Genomic DNA, 20,425 nt, shown 5'->3' with positions numbered 1-20,425 from the left:
TTATAACTCACTGGAGTGTTAGTCCAAATGGGAGATTGTTGGGAATGTCTTAAAACTCGCAATTCGTATTTTTAAACATATTCTATTTTGCAATAAAAATATTATTGAAACTTTATTCAATAAAAGTGTTATTGAGATTGCATTCTATTATAAAATCCAATAAATGAACTCATGGCTATCATATGAATACTTAAACCTTATGTAGAGACATAAAAGAGGATCAAGTTTTAGTACATAGCCAAAAAGGTCTATAAGTATATGGATGAGGTTGGGCACATCATCCAGGGGACACTATGGATGTGACCCACTTTGTATATTGATACAAGTGATGTGATCCAAAATCCTTCATGTGGAGATATGTGAGTGAAGGCATCCTATAAAAAAGACGTTTGCATAAGACTGGACCATGAGATAGTCACTTTTCTTTATAACAACCGTTTATTGTGAAAACTGACTATTTCAAGTTGATGACCTAAGGTAACTCAATCTTAATCCTCAGCTAACTATGAACTTCTGTTTATTTGGAATTGTCCTTTGTCCTTTTATCTGTAAGAAGGAATTCACTTCTACCCATCTCATATAAGAGAGGATTTGGTTTATTAGTTGGACCATAAACCAATTATTCAAAAGAGGATCAGTAGAGACTTAAGAAGCAATATGTATTTACAGAGGTAAAACGGTAATTTTGACCTAGTAGTAAATACGAACGACTTGTGAAGGATCAACTTGCTAATTATGGTTAAATCAAGTGGACAGAAATATATCTACAGTGAGAAGAGTGCAACTACTGAGCTATAGTGGTATGTCTCGGTCATTAACGAATATTAATTAATTCGGTTTAAAAAGTTTAACCTATTAATCTCAAATCGTTGGAGTTCATGATCTATAGGTCTATAAGGTCCCTCTACTAGCTCATAAAAGATTAAACCTTGGATTAAAATATTGAGTAAATTTGAAATGTTAAATTCAATTTAGGGTTTTCAAATCCAATTTTAAGAATTGGATAATTATATTCGATATAATTAACGTTTAAATTTTTTAAATTAAACGTATTTGGAGAGTTAAATATATTTGACTAATGATTTAAATATTGATTACATGAATTGGATTCATGTTTGAATTAAGTGTTTTTTAATTTAATATTTGATATTAAATTATTATTATTTAATTAATTATAATTTTTTTAATTAATTATTTAAACTTAAATCAAATTTCAAATTTTAAATCCAATTTCAGAAATTGAATTTACATTTAATTTAATTTTGTTTAAAATTAAATTAAATAAAAAAATTGAAAATTAGTCTTGAAAGTGGAATTATCCAAAGTTTGCAATTGTGAGTGGATTTTTCGTCTTTTAACACCTAGTCCACTAATTAAGTACTATTTGAAGTGTCAAATAGCTTATTGAATTAGTCCTTGCATGATTATTTTGAATATATACTTCAATTTGTTCAGATTGAAGGCATGCATTCAGAATATATACTTCAATTTGTTCAGATTGAAGGCATGCATTCAGAATTTTCTCAAAATTCTGCAAAATTTTTAAGTCTCTCAAAATCCTCAAGCCACTTAAAATTTCCTCTTAATTTGGAGTTCCACCACTCAATCCAAGGCTATGATTAATAGAAAAGATATTGTTGGTAGTCTACTGAGGAAATTGAAGGTCAATTTCGTAGAACTAGCAAGGATTAAGTGGAAATCAACAAAGGTAGTAATTTTGAAACCCTATTGCTTATAACTTGGAGTTTGCATGCTTGTTACTTAAATTAATGTAATTATGGTGCTTAATAATTTTGTTAGCTTCCGTTTTTTTACATGTTTACTCTATCAACATTAGCACTCTCATATTATAAAGTTTAATTTTTAATTGAATTCAAAATTAACTTTATATTATAATGTATCTCTATATATTATATTAATCGAATCTTATACAATTAATGCATATACCTTAATAAATTTGAACAATTCAAATTTTTTGTAAAACTAATTAATCCTTACTTTACCTTCAGTGAGCTAGTAGGGGGACCTAATGAACATATAGATTAGAAGCTCCAATGATTCGAGATTAATTAATTAAACTTTTTAATTAAATTAATCAACACTCATTAACTGTGGATTACTCCACTAAAGACCTATAGCTACACTTCTCGCATTGTAGAATATTTCTGTGTCCACGGATATAGCCATTACCAGTAAGTTGACCCTTCACGAACTGCTCGTAATTACAACTGGATCAAATTATCGTTTTACTGTTGTAATTAACTCTTTACTCTGTAAGTACCACTGACCCCTCTAATGAATTATCAGTTTTTAGTCCAATTATAAACAAAATCTCTCTCGAGCCAATGAGAAGATGAGACTACATTGTTCAAGACCCATAATTAACACTTAAGAGACAATTCATCTACTTACCCTAAAGACGGGAAGGAGTGAATTCATCTTGTGTAGCTATATTTCCAACTTCCTAGTTGGACAAGTCCTCAAGATGGTATACTTATTGAGTCAGCGACACGAGCCACTCTCATCCATACAAATCAAAGGACTGACCTCATAGACAAGAGCTCATAACTTATTCAGGATTGAGATCGAGTTATATACAATCATCCTATGAAATTTTAATCTTTTAACTCAACCGTATTGTAAAGAGAAATTAACCATTTCAGGTTTGGTCTAATACAAACTCTTTATATAGGATACCTTCGCTTGCATGTCTCCATAAGAACGATTTAGATCAAATCGTTTGTAATACTTACAACTCTTGTAACATTTACAAAGCAAGGACAAGACACTCAACCTTATTCATATACTATAGACCTTTTAGGTTATTACTTGAATACAATCCACTTGTATGTCTGCTACATACTATTCAAGCTACATAAAAAAAATATTGCATCTTAGTTTATTGGATTGAGTTACACAAGACTAAAAGTTGAATAAAATAACTATTTATTTCATTAAATGAATGAACATAGTTTATACTTACAAACTATGAGATTTAGAACTTAAATTCCAACATGAATTTAGTAGATTCATTAATGAATTATGTACCTTAGAACGTCTCTTGTTGATAATTCCCATACTTGATCATTTTATTTTATTTTCTTAAGTTTAGTTTTAGTTTATTTTCATTAAAGTCGATCCCCTAAATAAAATTAGAATAATCTCTAGGTAACTAAAAGAATTGAAAATCGATTCCCTGAGGACAATACTCTGCCAAGGCCATTTTAACTATATTATAATTTGACACGTGTATTTATACCACATCAGAGGCTAAGGAAGGCCTTTTGGGCCAGTCATAAGTGGCAAAATATGCCACTTATAGGCTTGAGTTTTATCTCATTTTTGTATGAATAAATGTGCTTTCAAGTGTTTATTTGATTGAATTTCAAAATTCGATCAATTAGAGCACAATGGAGAAATTTATGGTCAAAATGAAGTTTAAAGGAGCAATTTTTTTTTTTTTTGAAAAATTTTAACATTAAAGTTGATGCAAAGTAGGATTGCAATGCTACGACGATGAATGAAGAAAATAGTTAAGCGCTTGGTTTGCATTTTTTATCCAATCCCATATCATTTTATCTTCTACTTTGAAAAGGAAAGTTAATATAATTCTAAGTAGGATTCCTAAAATGTTAAAGGGGTTGGGATGTATACCCTAAAGCCTCGTACTTATATGTTAGATGACTCAATGGTTGATTAGTTTTGTGTAACTTGTTTAATAATCCCTTAAACTAAGGTCCAAGGTTATAAAGACCCGATCCCCTAGGACTTAAGTTAGGTCGTTACAAAATACGTGCATGCATGAAACTCAAAACGACACTCAGTTATGACGAAATAAATGCTAATTAAATAAGGTAAGTTCAAAATACTTTCATTAAATTCAAATACTAAAATAATAGTAGGGTACCATAAATCATAAAGGATAGTAAATGAGTTTGAAAAATGATTCTTAAAGTAATTTTTAAACATCAAAACTAAAAGTTAAGAGAAACATGAAAAGAACTCTAAATTTCATGATTCGGAAGCATAAAAAGTAGTCCTAATGGCTCGATCACGAATTTCGCTTGTCCATCGCCAATGCATCTCTACCCTTACCTGAAACAACAACATGAGAAAGAATAAGTATAAAATACTCAGTAAGTAACCCCACTACTGGGGTCAGGCTGGGCATCTATGTCTTCTAGATACCCACCTCTGGTGCAACATATAAACTGCTCTAGTTCTCATAGGACACATATGCACATGAAACAAGAAGGAGACTGAGTCCTATCCTCCTATAATTAAGTATGCCCACTACCTCTGGTGAATCCCGAACGAGACACAAACTGGTGAATCTCGAAGGAAATACAAACTGGTGAATCTCGAAGGAAACACAAAATCTAATGGGCATCTAACTAATCAGTAAGGACATTTGCACAGTCTCAAAATCATAATCATCACTGTACGAATCTATGACATACATATAAACCTCAACATCATGGCTCTACAAGATACACATATACCTCAACATCGTGGTTCTACAACATACATGTGTACCTCAACATCATCAGATCAAATACAACCATATGGAAGCACATACCATCTCATATTAGCATTCATGTGTCTATATGCATAAATAAATAATTCAGATCTCGTACCAGGACATACTTTGATCATATTATACTATCAGCCTATCATGCTAACATTCTGCCATAACGTACATTTTTCATACTAGCATACATCTAATGTCTGGCCCATGGGCAGTTCCAGTAGTAAGATTACTTACCTAGGTATTAAGTCGAACCAAAAAGCAATTGAATCTTTGTGAAATTCTTGAATCCTTAATCAAGCCTAAACATAAACCAAGCTTTAAAATAATAGTTAAGGCCAAATTTCAAACACCCAAATATTACAAAATATTTCCAGATAACCTTATCCAAGGTGTGGTCCAATTCGAATTCACCTTCCAAACCTCCAATTTTAAGCCAAAATAATTAGCAAACCAAACTCTTCTTCATCTTGAATGAAATTCCAATCGGTGATGTAGGATTCTAAGGCTACCAAGAAGAAATTCCCATGAATTCATGTTGAAATCTTAAAGAATTTGAAGATTATTCCAAGTTTTTGGTTCATCCGAGCAAGGTGAAGAGATTAAAGAATTTTTAGCTCATCAAGTGGAATTCGAAGCTCAAATTTTGAGGTAAGAGAGCTAAAATGATTAGAAAGAAGTTCTTAGAAGGAATTTTTGTGAGATAATGTCTGAATTTTAGGTTATAAAGTCTGAAAGTTGAATCTGAAAAAATGTTGTGGATGAACAAACAGGTAGCTGCAAACCAAAGTGCAAGCAAGCAAGCAACTAGACTAGGCAGGGGACACGTGAGTGTGAGCGAGCGTTAGCACTTGTACACACAAAGTGAAACGTGATGTCATGCAGTTTGTGTGCGCAAGGTGAAGTGTTGAGGTTGTGTGGTGGAAGGGTGCCATCACTAAGTGTGCGCGAGGTCTAGCGCCCATCGAGTGCCCAACCCCTAGGAGGTGTGTACGTGTTCTAGCGCTTACCCGAGTGCCTATGTGCATTCGCTTTATGATCGACCATCCGAGTAGTGTACTAAACGGCTAAGTACTGGGTGATGTGTTGGTAGAAAGCCAGGCGTTCGTAAGCTTGTTGGTAACACTGGAAATGTGCTATCGTTTTCCACTTAACTCAAGGTTGTTTAGCTACTTAATTTAGTTAAATTGTTTATTTTGTAGGACTCAAGTGTACAAGTGGTAAGATGCAACGTTTGGGACAAAAAGCATTAACATGATGAAGTTAGGAGCTAAATTGATTAAATGAAGAAGGAAAGAAGGTTGTTGCCCTGCCGAGTGTTGCAACGCTTCTATTAAGCCTAATTCCAACGCTAGATCGATGCTATTGGACAGAATACTCGGATGTAGGGCAGCGTTGCAACGTTGCCCCAAGCATCCCACCGCTTTAGAGATTTCATGATGCCACTGTCGCACTGCTCCTCAACGTTGCACCTCCAACGCTTGCGAACAAAATAGGCAGTGTTGCGCTATGTAGTTTGACAGAAATTCAGCGCAAGCGTGTGTGTGCGCTACGTAGTTTGACAGAAATTCAGCGCAAGCGTGCGTGTAACACAGCGTCAAGGCAGCGCGATGCTCGGCCATTATGCGCCACAGCGTTGCAACGCTCTTCCTAGCATTGTGACTTTGCGACTGTTCTATAAAAAGGTCATTTGGGGTTCAACCAAAGAGACAACCCATATTTATCCAACTTTGAGTGTCGCCACTCTGTTCCAGCTTGTTTTTAGTCGACTTTTTCTCCAGTTCCTGTAATAATTTCTTCCCCTTTTCCAATTGTATCGATTTTGAAGATGTTTTGTGGCTAAAAGGTAAGAATTTAGGTTGGGTTAGTTAGTTTAATTTAGTACCAATTCAATTCTTGAGACTTGTTTTGTAATTCTATCAGTTTATTATGAATCTATGAGAATTTATCATGAGCATATTCTTCAATTTTCGTGTATGGGATAATCTGACAAATTAGCTATGTATGTTTAATTGATTGCTTTGATTGGCCCTAATTTGTAATTGTTATGTAGTCATCACCTAGAAGCATGGGTTAAGTTGGTTTGTTGTGTTAAATTGTGATTCCATTTAGCAAGCATTTACTTTCTAACTTAGATAAATCTCGTTCAATTAATTGGTTAGACGATGGAAATCAATTAATTGGCTTAGCTTTGCCTTCAATCTTAATTAACTTTTCTATTCATTAACTTGATTTTATGGACTACTGGTTAGGATTCTAATTGAGTAGGCTAAGTTTTAATTCAAATATTCTCATGCATCTTTTGATTAGTCTGTGATAGAATTGATGAGGAATGAATTAAACTATAATTACCCAAGCTAAGTATTTTGTTTAATTGATTATTTGCACACTCATTTGCATTGTGCACTTTTCATTTTCTTGCAATTTATTTTACAATTTTTTCACAAACCTGCCCCCCATTGGTTACTTCCTACAAGTTGCCAATTTTTTAGGAATCCAAATCGACCCTCTGTGGTTCGCCTCAGACTTGCTACTTGTACTGCTAGTTAATAAGGGGTTAGTTCAACACACACAAATTTTATTTGCGTAGGCACAGATTCGCAGGCAACGGTGAATTCGACGACTAACCAAATTGGTGTGGTTGCCGGGGAGCCAATGGATTTCTTGATTTTTGAAACTGGTAGTGTTTATCCTTCTAATCGATTTTCTCTTTTGGTGCATGACCCACACTTCTAAAGGTTCTAGACAGTTGTATTTTGCAGAGATTTCTAGGGAGGAACAGAGAATCAGAAGAGAAATGAGACAACAAGATGTGCTTGATAGAGATATTCGTGTTGAAGACAAATCTGGAGAAGAAAGCATTCCTGAAGAATTTCCAGTAATGGCTGAATGTGAAAAGACTCTCAAGGAGCTTGCAACACTAGACTTCACTCAGCAACTCTTGTGCATTGCATATCCTGAGACGACAGGCAACTTCGAGCTTAAATCTGGCTTAATTCACTTACTTCCTGCATTTTTTGGTCTATAGGGTGAAGACCCGCACAAGCACTTAAAGGAATTCTATGTGGTGTGCAATGGGATGAGACCCAATGGGGTGACCCAGGGGTAGATAAACATGAGGGCGTTCCTTTTTTCATTGAAGGGAGATGCCAAGGAGTGGCTCTACATTCTTTCACCTAGGAACATCACATCCTGGGAAGAGTTGCAGAGACAGTTCTTGGAGAAATTCTTCCCAGCATCTCGAGCTGCTAGTATCAGAAAGGAGATTTACAGCATTATGCAGTTCGATGAGGAGACCCTTTATGAGTATTAAGAACGATTCAAAAAGATCTGTGCCAAGTTTCTCCATCATCAGATCTCAGATCAGCTCTTGATCCAATACTTTTATGAGGACTAATGCAGTCTGGCAAGAGCAGCATAGATGCAGCTGCAGGAGGAGCCTTGGTTAATAAAACCCCGACTGAGGCAATGAACTTGATAGCTACTATGGCAGCAAATTCTCAACAATTTTGAACTAGAGCTACAGTTAGTGTCAAATCAGCCAATGAGGTAAGTGAACTTAAGATAGAAATATTTAACTTAGTTCCTGTTGTAAAGAAGTTGGCAAAGGTGGAAGTTGAATAACCTACCATTGTTTGCCAAGTGTGTCACGGAACTGGTCATTCAGCTGACATTTGCCCCAGTGCTCTGCAAGGAGCAATTTCAAAGGTGAATGTTGTTAGTGGTTACAATTTCAATAGGCAGAACATAAGGCGAGACTCATTCAGTCAGACCTACAATCCTGGGTGGAGGGATCACCCAAACTTCAAATGGGGAGGATAAAATGAGCAGGCACAACCTAGTCATGAAGCTCTGTCTAGTTCAGGTATGTTCTTGGAAGATTTGGTAAAAATCTTGCTAATAATCATTTTAAATTTTAGAGTTTCATTGGTGCTTTGGGGACCCAAAGTCTCTCAACTAGCCTCCTCTATGAGTAAATTGGAGAGATAGTCTGGTAAACTCCCATCTCAGCCAAAATCTAATCCTAGAGAAAATATAAGTGCAATCACGTTAAGGAGTGGCAAGGAGTTGAAACCACCTGCCAAGTCAAAGGAGCTAAAATTGGGAAGCCCAGGAACTTCTTCTTCAAATTCGACTGTCTTGCCACCAGAAAAGAAACAAGGAGTATCTTCTCACTCTTATCCTTCTTTAAATGCTTATGTGCCTAAATCGCCTTTTCCTTCCAGGCTTGCAAGGCCAAAGGAACTAGTTGTAGACAAGGACAAGGAGCTTCTGAAGATGTTCAGAAGGGTGGAGATCAATATTCCTCTCCTCTATGCAGTCAAGAAAAATCCTAAATATGCCAAATTTCTCAAAGAGCTTTGCACGAGGAAGAGACAAGCCAAGGAAAAGGAGAGAACGGTGGTAAGTCAATCTTTGTCTGCGATCCTTCAGAAAAACTTGCCTAAAAAATAGAAGGATCTAGGTATGTTTCTCTCCCTTGCATTATAGGTAAAAAGAAAATTGATAGGGCCATGCTAGATTTGGGTGCATCTATAAATGTTATGTCCTGCTCAATTTATCAAGAATTAAAATTAAAAGACCTAACTGAGACTGAAGTTGTTATTCAATTAGCTGATAGATCTTATATTCACCCATTATGAGGAATAGAGGATGTCCTAGTTTGGGTTCATGAGTTTCTTTTTCCTGTTGACTTTTATGTTCTTAAGATGGAAGAGCCCACATCTATCTCCTCTGCATCAATCTTGCTTGGTCGGCCTTTTATGAAGACTGCCAAGACTAAGATTGATGTAGATGAGGGCACTTTGTCTGTTGAGTTCGATGGTGAGTTAGTTAAGTTTAATATTTTCGATGCTATGAAATCTTCCATCGTAGGGAAGGTACATTCTTTTTGTCAGATTGATGTGTTTGACTCTCTTGAGCAGTAGGTTATATAGGACGTCTATGATGATGATGAGGATGACTCAGAAGATTGGTCCCTCTTGGAGAGCTTGCCACCTTGTCTATGAAAGAGCTGGTAGGTATGCCCTCATATTCTGATGATGAATCTTCTGATAAGGTGCTTCCTTTTGTTTTGCAGGCACCTAAATTGGAGTTGAAAAAGCTTTCAGACCATTTGAAGTATGCCTATCTAGGGGAAGCTAAGACCTTTCTTGTTATAATCTCAAGGAACCTGACTGAGGAACAAGAGAAGCAGCTGGTAGAGGTATTGCAGAAATATAAGCTAGTCATTGGATGGACGCTGGCCGACATAAAAGGTATTAGCCCTGCTGTGTGCATGCATCAGATTTCTTTAGAGGATGGAGCTAAGCCTTGTTGACAACCCCAACACTGTCTGAATCCTGTCTTAAAGGAAGTTGCAATGAAAGAGGTCTTCAAACTCCTAGATGCAGGTATTATCTATCATATTCCTGATAGTGAATGAGTTAGTCCTATTCATGTGGTGCCTAAGAAAACGGGCATTACTGTGGTAAAAAATGATGAGGGTAGTTTGATTTCTATTAGAATTTAGAATGGATGGAGGATGTGTATAGATTTTAGAAAATTAAATATTGTAACTGGAAAGGACCTTTTCCCCATTCACTATATTGATCCGATGCTTGAAAGGTTAGTTGGTAAGCCCTTCTTCTGTATTCTTTATGATTTTTCAAGTTTCTATCAGATCCCGATTAATCAAGAAGACCAACAGAAGATGACATTTACATGTCTCTATGGCACCTTCGCCTTTAAAAGAATGCCATTTGGACTATATAATGCTCCTCGCACCTTTCAGCGTTGCATGATGTCCATATTTTCTGAGTTTATTGAATATATGCATGAAGGTTTTTATGGATGACTTTACTATATATGGAGACTCATTTGTTGATTGTTTGTCTAATTTGTCTAGGGTGCTAGAAATATGCATTGAGTCTAACCTGGTTCTTAACTTTGAAAAATGTCATTTTATAGCCTCACGTGGCATTGTATTAGGACATATTGTATCTGAGCATTGCATAGAGGTAGACACTGCCAAGATTGATGTTATTGCTAAGCTCCCTTACCCCACAAATGTGAGGGAGGTTCGTTCATTTCTTGGTCATGCAGGTTTATATTGCAAGTTCATAAAAGACTTTAGCAAGATTGCTCAGCCGACGACCTCTCTTCTTTAGAAGAATGTGGCCTTTGATTTCAATGACGATAGCAAGAAAAGTTTTGATGTGCTAAAAAATGCCTTGTCATGTACTCCAGTCATTTAGGCTTCTCGTTGGGACCTTCCCTTAGAGATCATATGCAATGCAAGCGACCATGTTGTACAAGCAGTGTTGGGGCAAAAGGTTGATAAGAAACATCATGTCATCTACTATGCTTCGAAGACCCTTAACCCGGGTCAGTGCAACTATACCACAATGGAAAAGGATTTTTTAGTTGTTATTTTTGCTTTAGAAAAATTTCATTCTTATATTGTGGTATTTGAAGTTATTGTTTTTTATGATCATGCAGCTCTACGCTATCTGATGTCAAAGAAGGAGACCAAGCCAGATTGTTGAGGTGGGTTCTTCTCCTCTAGGAGTTTAACCTGAAACTTCAAGACAGAAAGGGATGCGAGAATGTCGTTGTTGATCACCCGAGCAGGATTGTAGTAGATAGAGGTTGCCTTAGTTTTGATGGAGACTTCCCTAATCACACTTTAATGCAGGTAAACGGTATCTCTATGACTCTCTGCTACGCTGATATTGTGAATTATTGATGCGTGTGAATTATGATGCGATTATGGTGTGAGCTTGCGGTGATATGTGTTATGCAATGAACATGCAAGTTTTCCTAACAAGACCCAAGTATAAGCCTTATTAGGTTTCCTAGTAAGTCCAGGGTCGAACACAGGAACTACTAAGTAAATATTCGACAGTCACTTTGATTCTCTTGCAGTGATGAAAACAAATGAAATGGATGGTGTTTTGATTAAGATTTTTCCTATGAGACAGAGTTGAACGCAAAGTTGATGAAATCAAGAGTTACAATGAGTATGCGACGAAGGGGTTGAGAAGGGGTTTAGCTAGCATTTCCTAAGATTGTGCACAAGTTATGCGATCATGCTACACATAACTCTCAATGCCAAATGCCATCATTCCTATTTTTAGGATGCATGCGATGTATACAAAAAAGTCGATAGGACTTATGTTTAAGCCTCTATTCTCATCTATATGATGATGAATAATGCACACATAAAACAAGATGACCGCATACAATCATATCCTATTTCTAGGGTGCATGCGATGTGTAAATAGCGATAGAACTTATGTCTAAGTTTCTATTTCTTGCTTATGCGGTTCTAATCTGACTCTCTCAAGCCTAGATTCTAATCTGACTCTCTCAAGTCTAGATTCTATCTTTAGACTACTCTCTTAAGTATCTCTAGGGTGAATGACGCATACATAAGACAAGATGATCGCATAAAATGTAAATCTTAAGTCATGCTAGCTAAGTGCTTCTCAACCCATTCAGAAATTTAGTTACTCGTGCGAAGTATGGAGAGATTGAACATAGATTGAAATGAGATTTCCATTTTCTATAAATAGAGTACTAAATATAAAATAACAATGGAATTGAGAGCTAAGAAGCCCGATAAGAAATGTCTTTCTTCCTGTGGCCTTTTACACTATTCTTTTCCACTCCAACTCTGTTCTCGATGTGTATTCTTGTTCTTGCAAGTTTTGGCCCTCTCTCCTTTGTAACGCTTTCCGGCTGTCTCTCGATCTGTTCGAGAATGATCTCTTGGCTTCGTCGTCTCCTTGCTCGTCTCCGTCCTCTAAGTATAAGTATGAGTATGTACGTGAACAGACTAACGACTCTCCCCTCTTCTCTTTCTTTAACACTGGTGGCCTTCTGTATTTATAGAGCTCAAGGTGAAATAGCCATTCTTTCTAATGATTGCAATGATGAGCGGTATTACTTCTCCTACTTTGATGCGCCGATTAATGGTCAATGAAAGTTGAGTGTACTTGCTACAGTGTGGCTTTAACGGCTTGTCAACTAAATTCGGATTCGACTGTCATCAACTTTCCGTCCCATCATGATTTATTATGTTGTCACCTTGATGCGCAGTCTTTATGCGGCCACCTTTTTAAGAAGCTTCTCACGATCACATACGATCGCATGGCTTTGTGATCGTAGTCTTCAAGCGTGTTGACCCGTAATTCCTTTGGATCATAATTTTACTTGCGCCATCGCATTTTTCCTACACAAAATAAGTAAATTAACTATTTTTATGCGATGGGCACATGCGATCACAATTCCTTTCAATTTAGCACTTTTGGACATGATATTGCTTATTTTACTGTCGCTTCTCTCATTGTTTTACTTATTTGGGCTTTAAAAACTTGTATTTCTACCCGTTATCCATTACTTGACCACTGGTAAATTCCCTCATGGAATGAATAAACATAGGTAGGATAAAATTAAGAGTGAGTCAGAGTATTATGTTTGGGAGGCCCTATTCTGTGGAAATTTTGTTTAGATTAAGTAGTTAGAAGGTGTATCCCTAATGATGAGTTCTTTTCGAATTTTGTCATAAACATGCATATGGAGGGCACTTCAATCCCAAGAGAACCGCTAAGAAAGTCTTAGATTCTTGTTTATATTGGGATACATTATTTAGGGATGCATACTTTGTCTGTAAAACCTGTGAGCGATGTCAAAAGTCAAATGGATTGTCCCGTAGGAATGAGATACCCCAACTCTCTCTTCTTTTCTACAAAATATTTGATGTTTGGGGAATTGACTTTATGGGACCTTTTCCTTCTTCATGTGGGTATAAATACATTTTACTGGCAGTGGACTATTGATGCGTTAGTTTTGTTGAATTAAAATATGGATGATATGCATTGACGAATTGTGTTGTGCACTCAAGTTTCCCCAGCGGAATTCAAGTGTAAATTCCTCTGAGTTTCCTGGTAAGTCCAGGGTCGAACATAGGGACTTGTGAAAATAGTTGTGTTGATAATGGTTATGAAAACCTTGTGGTAACCAAGTAAATAAATAAAGTGTGGGTGTGTTGTTGCGTTGATGAAAAAGGAGTAAATAAAGGCCGCATATTTAAGAAAGAGAGTTGCATTGATAGATGCAATGAGTATGCGATGAACGGGTTGAGAAGATATTTAGCTAGCATTACTCGAGAATGCGTCAAACTTTACGATCATGTTATAACCATGCACAGCAAGTCATTTCCCAATGTAAATGCGATGCTCCTAAGTCTAGGATGCATGAGCTGAATGCAAAATGTCCATAAAACTTATCCCTAAGTCTCTACTCTTATCCTATGCGTTGATGTAAAATGCATGAAAGCAAAGTGACCGCATACAATCATATCTTATTGCTAAGATACATGCGATGCGTTAATAACAAATAGTGCTCATTCCTAAGCGCTTATCTTTCATTTATGTGTTCTAATCTGGTTCTTCCAAACCTAGATTCTGACCTGACCTTCCCAAGTCTAGATCCTGTCCTTAGACTACCCTCCCGAGTATCTCTAATAGATGAATGAAGCATACATAAACAAGATAATCACAAAGAATGAAGATTTCCTAGTTGTGCTAGCTAAATGCTTCTCAACCCATTCAAATGATTTAGCTACTCATGCGTGACTTACAGAGAGTGAACAGATATAGAGGAAGATGTTCCATTCTTATAACTGAATTGAGTACAAATGATAATGGAAAATAAAGATAGAGAGCCTGGTAGCAATTCCTTGCTGACCGAAAGAAGACTATGGACAGAGACGCGAACTTGTAAGAATAATGAAGTAATCGACTGCTTAACCCCTTCTCTAAAGAATGCACTTGGTATTTATAGGGCATCAAAGGTGAAAGGTGGCTTCTCTCTCCTGGTTGTATAGATGGGACAACTTTAATTCCTGACTGATGCGCTGGATAATTGTCACCGATAAAGCTGGATATACTTTGTGACCATTTTCGGCTGTCAACTTAATTTGGATCCGACTGCCATCAGCTTTCTGTCCCATCGATCTTAATCATCCTTTCACTCGGATGTGCCCACCGTGTTGCGCTGACCAATTTGCGGTCATTCTTCTTGGGCAAATGTTTGTGAGCATGATCAATGCAAAGTCTTATGGTGAAGTTGCGCTCGACCATTGTATTCCTATGATCGCAATCTCTGCATTGTGTTAACGCATTTTCTGCACAAAAATGTAAAGATTAACTATTCTAATGCGTTGGACGCATGCAACCGCAATATTATAGAATTTATGCTTAATGGATGCAATTTAACATGTTTCATCAATGCAATCCAACATTGTTTAAGAACTTAGTACCATGATAATGTGCATTTCTGCCTGTTATCAACTATGTTTCCAAATGGGTGGAAGCAAAGGCCATGGTTACTGATGATGCTAAAGTGGTTACAGGTTTGGCTTCCCTAAAGCAATCATTAGCAACCAAGGATCACAATTTTGCAATCGAGTCATTGCATCCTTGTTGAAGAAGTACGGTGTTCAACATCGTATTGCCACCCCATACCACCCCAGACTAATGGGCAGGCAAAGGTGTCCAACAGGGAAGTAAAGACAATTTTGGAAAAGGTGGTCAACCCAGAAAGAAAGGATTGGAGCCTCCGACTTGATGACGCTCTATGGGCTTATAGGATAACCTTCAAGACTTCTATTAGAATGTTTTATTATCGGATGGTTTATGGTAAAGCTTGCCATCTTCTAGTTGAGATCCAGCACAAATAATATGGGGCAGTCAAGAAGTGCAACTGGGATTTAGAGGCAGCTGCGGAGGCTAGACTTCTACAGCCAGGAGTTGGAAGAGTTCAGGTTAGAGTGTTTTGATAATTCCCTGATTTATAAGAAAAGAGCAAAAGATCTTCATGACAAAATGATTGCATCCAAGGAGTTTTAGGTAGGGCAAAAGGTACTTCTATATAACTCTCAGTTAAAATTTATGCCTGGCAAACTCCGGTCGAAGTGGCTTGGATCATTTGGTGTTTCTCACATTTATCCTTATGGTGCAGTAGACATTGTTAATCATCAGACAAGGAAGGCTATAAAAGTTAGTGGGCATAGGTTAAAGGTCTTCCATGATGACGTGTCTTTGGATTGCTTTGATGTCACCTATCGGTTGGACTCATTGGTCTACATTTGAAATTGAGCCATCACGGTCGAGCAACCGACCAAAAATATTTGCGCTTCCTAGAGGCAACTGATGCTCGGAATTATATGGTGGAAATATGGATGATATGCGTTGATGGATTTACGTTGTGCACTCAAGTTTCCCCAACAAAATTCAAGTGTAAATTCCTCTGAGTTTCCTGGTAAGTCTAGGGTCGAACACAGGGACTTGTGAAAATAGTTGCGTTAGTGATTTTTATGAAGACTTGCGGTAACCAGTTAAATAAATAAATCGTTAGGTTTGTTGTTTGCGTTGATAAAAATAAATAACAAATGCGGCAGAGTTTGAAAAGAGTTGGTAGATGGGAGATGCGATGAATATGCGGTGAATGGGTTGAGAAGGGTTCAGCTAACACTTCCTAGAATGCGTTCATACTTTGTGATCAACCAACATGCATACAATAGTAAATCACCTCTCGGTGTGAATGCTACGGCTTCTAATACTAGAACGCATGCGATGTATGTGCAAAGATGTCTATAGGGCCCACACATAAACCTTTAATTCTTGTCTATGCGACGATACACAAACAAGGCGACCACATATCATCATACCTATTCCTAGGATGCATGCGATGCAAGTTGACGAATAGAGCTTATCTCTAAGTCCCTATCTCTTGTTTATGCAAGTCTAATCTTGCTCTTTTGAGTCCAGTTTCTAACCTAGCTCTCTCGAGACAGGTTCTTTCTTTAGACTCTCTCTCGAGTAATCTAAAGGGTATTTTACATAGCATAAAACAAGACAATCGCAAGCAATGAACTTCCTAGGTCATGTTAGCTTAGTTCTTCTCAATCATTCGACTAGTTTAGCTACTCATGCATATTAAGAGAGTGAACAGATGTAGAAATAGAACTTCCATTGAATAGATATGAAGATGAAATACAAATAACAATGCAAGTTTAATAAAGAGCTTGGTAGCAATTTCTTGCTGCCAGGCATTTACATTGTTTCTACTCGTGTTCTAAAGATAATCTCACTCTCGTGAGAGTCGGCCCGCTCTCTGCTCTTACATCCCAAGGTTCTCTCTCGAGTTGCCCTGGGTGATCTCCGGTGCCACCACTCTTCTCTTGCTCCGCTTTAAAATGGAAAGGAAATTATGAACAGAAGAAACTAGTTAACTCATCAACCAATCAACCGCTTCTCTGAAGAATGCACTTGGTATTTATAGAGCATCCTTGGTGAAAGGCGGCTTCTCTCTCCTGGTTGTATAGATAGGATAGCTTTAATTCCTGACTGATGCGCGGGATAATTGTCACCGATAAAGCTGAATGTACTTTGCGATTGTTATCGACTGTCAACTTAATTTGGATCCGACTGTCATCTGTGTTCTGTCCCATCGCTCTTAATTATCCTTTCACCCAGATGCTCCCACCATGTTGCACTGACCAAGTTGCGGCGATTCTTCTTGGGCGAATGTTTGCGAGCAAGATCAATGCAAAACCTTGCGATGAAGTTGCGCTCGACCAGTGAATTCCTATGATCACCATTTTTGCATTGCGTTAACACATATTCTGCAGAAAAATATAAAGATCAACTGTTCTAATGCGTTGGACGCATGCGACCGCAATATTATAGAATTTATGCTTAATGGATGCAATTTAACATATTTCATCAACGCAACCCAACATTGTTTAAGAACTTAGCACTATGATAAAGTGCATTTCTGCCCGTTATCACACCCCCAAATTTAAACAATGCTTGTCCTCAAGCATCTTTAGCAACTTTTCCTAGATTTCTCAAGAATACTTCATTCAAATCCTATATGCCAGAATTTCCTTAAGTCTTATTCAAGTCTCTTCCTAAAATATTTCTAAGACTTAGGGATTGCAAGCTTAACTTTCAAAAGGACTTTACTAAATTCCGGAACATTGCATGATTTATTTCAAAAAGAAAATTTTCCACCGGGGTGTTAAATGATTTATCCTTGCATAAAAATTTTCTTCATTGCTATTTTTTCTGACCTTGTGCTAATCCGAGTGCCTTGCCTTCGTTTTGGTTTGTCCCCACGTGTGTCATGTGAACATCCAACTATGAGCAATGCACTCTTTCTCAAACTAAACTCATACCGATTTGGCAGTGGAGTTGGGATCGTTGATTTATGCGTTGATCCTTGTGACTTACTTTTGTTTTGGCTTGCCCTCACGTGTGTCATGCGGACATCCAACTATAGGTAAGTGCCTTTCATTACTTAACTCTTATCAACATGGGTTTCCCATTGCGTTGACAGTGGAGTTGTTATTTTTAATTTTTTTTTTTTTTTTTTTTTGTAATAGAAGCAAGGTCGGAAACAAATATCCCATCCCAAAATTTAAAATGCGAGAATGTCCTCATTGCCAAAAGAAATTAAAATAAGTCATGTGATGGTCATAGAATGCGTTGTAAAGAGAGTTTGAAAGAAAGCTTGCAAACCCCTAACTTCTAGAAATATTTCGTGAGGTGACTATAGATAACTTGTAGAAATACAAGTTATTTATAATGTTTTATTTAGATATTTCGGCAAAAAAGAAAGGAAAGTTGGGTTTCTTCCATTTCAGGAACTACCATAACTATATAGTGAGGACCACAAATTCAAAGAGCTAAGTCTCACCTATAAATAGCTTCTTTCAAATTCATACTTGAGATACATATATACATAGAGACGTGCATATACTGATTCTAAGAGAGAGGCTGGTCTGAAGCGACTGTCCAGAGTAAATCCGGGCGAACTACGAGACAAGGCCGAGAGGTGAGTCTCCGAGCAGAGAATTCTTCCAATTCCCGTAGTTGAAGCTCTATGCGTTGGTCAATTCTACCGAGAAAGCAAGCCTGAGAGGGAAGCTTTCTTCTCCACCATTTCCACACGCCGGCAAGCACAATATCTGATCGGGATATGTGTCAAGACGTTGACACTCTTTCTGTATTTGTTTCTATCCTCTATCTCATCTTTGTATTCATCTTTTGTAATCTCTCATTCACATCATGTATCCAACGCTTAATTTTAGAATTAAATGTTATCATCGGCACCATTATCATCTCTCTGTCTCTTTCCATACATTCATAACCCATTTTCTCCATGTTGTGTTCTTAATCTCTAGGTAAATAGCGAGAATTAAGCGAGTGAGTTAATTTGTGTTAAGGAATTAATTAAGTTTAGCTAAAGCATGCTCGACGGCATCTTCACCTGTGAAAGCAGAATTGAAGATGCTATTCTGCCTATTGAGAGAAGGTTGGAAGAATGCATTAACTAAAGCGAGAAGTATTCCAGAGATGAAAACAACCTTGCATTCATCACGTTCATCCCTGTTTCACCATAGAAATATGGGAACGCGGCCGATCACCGAGAGGTGTACGCCAAGAGAAAGCGAAACCTTAGTTGTGTCCTTAATGCAATTGACAAACTTACGATGTTTTTACTCTTTACTCTTTCTCTTTCTACTTCATGCATAAGACTTTCCATCGCATACATCAATTCTTTGTACAACTCACAATCAGTTCTCGACCTTAGTATCATGTATCATGTCTCTTGTATCATGTATCATAATAGTTTAGGACTGTACTTTATCAACGTATTTTTATTTCATTGCAATCTATATTTCTATACACCCAACATTCTTTATTCATTATTAAAAACCGGTCGCATGTATCGCATTAGTATTGCATTAACGAAAACAATCCCTATGTTCGACCTCGGATCATTCTGAGAAACTTGCGTTGGAATTATACTTGGTTTCAGCGCAAGGAAACTTGTGACACGCATTACTTCATCGCATACTTCGAGCAATTCATTAACAACGCATGTACTTAGACGTAGTATTGCATAAAATTGTCTTTATTGCAAAACACCTGAGCATATTATATATCATTACAGTGCATACATACTAATAAAGGACATTCATAATTTTTTGGTTACAAGTTTATGGTAACATGAGCTTGTATCATTCATATTCATCACTGTCTATATACATAAAGATAAAGCATCAAAATATGGTCACCAACTATCTTAAGACTAACTTGACTCTAAATATATGAAAGAGATAGAAGTATATTTTTCATCATTGAAATCATACTTGGCAAGAAACAAAATACGATAAATTACTAAATTTATCTACTTGTCAAATGATTGCAGTGATCAAAGAGGATGCAGTGATAAAACTTTGAAAAGTAAAATGCAATGTGATAATGCAAATTTTGAAATAAAGATAAGGAAGAGTACACCCCCAAATTTTGCGCTGTCGCCAGCATTGTGTTGACGCATCCATCTTTGTGGCGATCTTTCATCATTAGATTGCGGTAATGGATAAGATAAGAGGCTTCATCGCGTATCATCTCCGCAATCCAGCACCTCGATCGTTGCAAGAAAAACAAAAAAAGGGTCAAATTATTTTAAACAAAATAAAACTCGTTATCGCATTTATTTTTTTAGAAATAAAGATAGTGAGAGTAAAATAAGGATAGATCAGGCTTTGAAAAGATAGTAAAAATTCCAAGTAGTGGAGAAAAGAGTTGAAGAATTGAGGTTTCTCAAAACTTGCGTCCCTGATATATTGCAATCATTTGATAACGCAGGGACCACCTACTTCCTTCTTTATTCAAAGTTCTTTAGATCCACGGAGTCGACTTGGCGATGCCAGCCTACTCCATTATATGCCTTTACTCGCTGCCCATTGACTTTGAATATGTTGGGTCCGTCATCATTTGATAATTCAACCGCACCATGCGGAAGTACTTGTCTAATTATGAACGGTCCAGACCAACG

The 20,425-nt window shown here is 37.0% G+C and overlaps 1 pseudogene; it reads left to right on the top strand.

The window, feature by feature from the left end:
* The first annotated feature begins 7,247 nt into the window (after positions 1-7,247).
* LOC150036385 (uncharacterized) lies at positions 7,248-8,350 on the top strand (annotated as a pseudogene).
* Positions 8,351-20,425: the final 12,075 nt, after the last annotated feature.

Source organism: Benincasa hispida, chromosome 5, assembly GCF_027475165.1.
Source record: "Benincasa hispida cultivar pf3 chromosome 5, pf3_genome.v1.1, whole genome shotgun sequence".
Lineage (NCBI taxonomy): Eukaryota > Viridiplantae > Streptophyta > Magnoliopsida > Cucurbitales > Cucurbitaceae > Benincasa > Benincasa hispida.
This window is presented reverse-complemented; position numbering and strand designations above follow the sequence as displayed.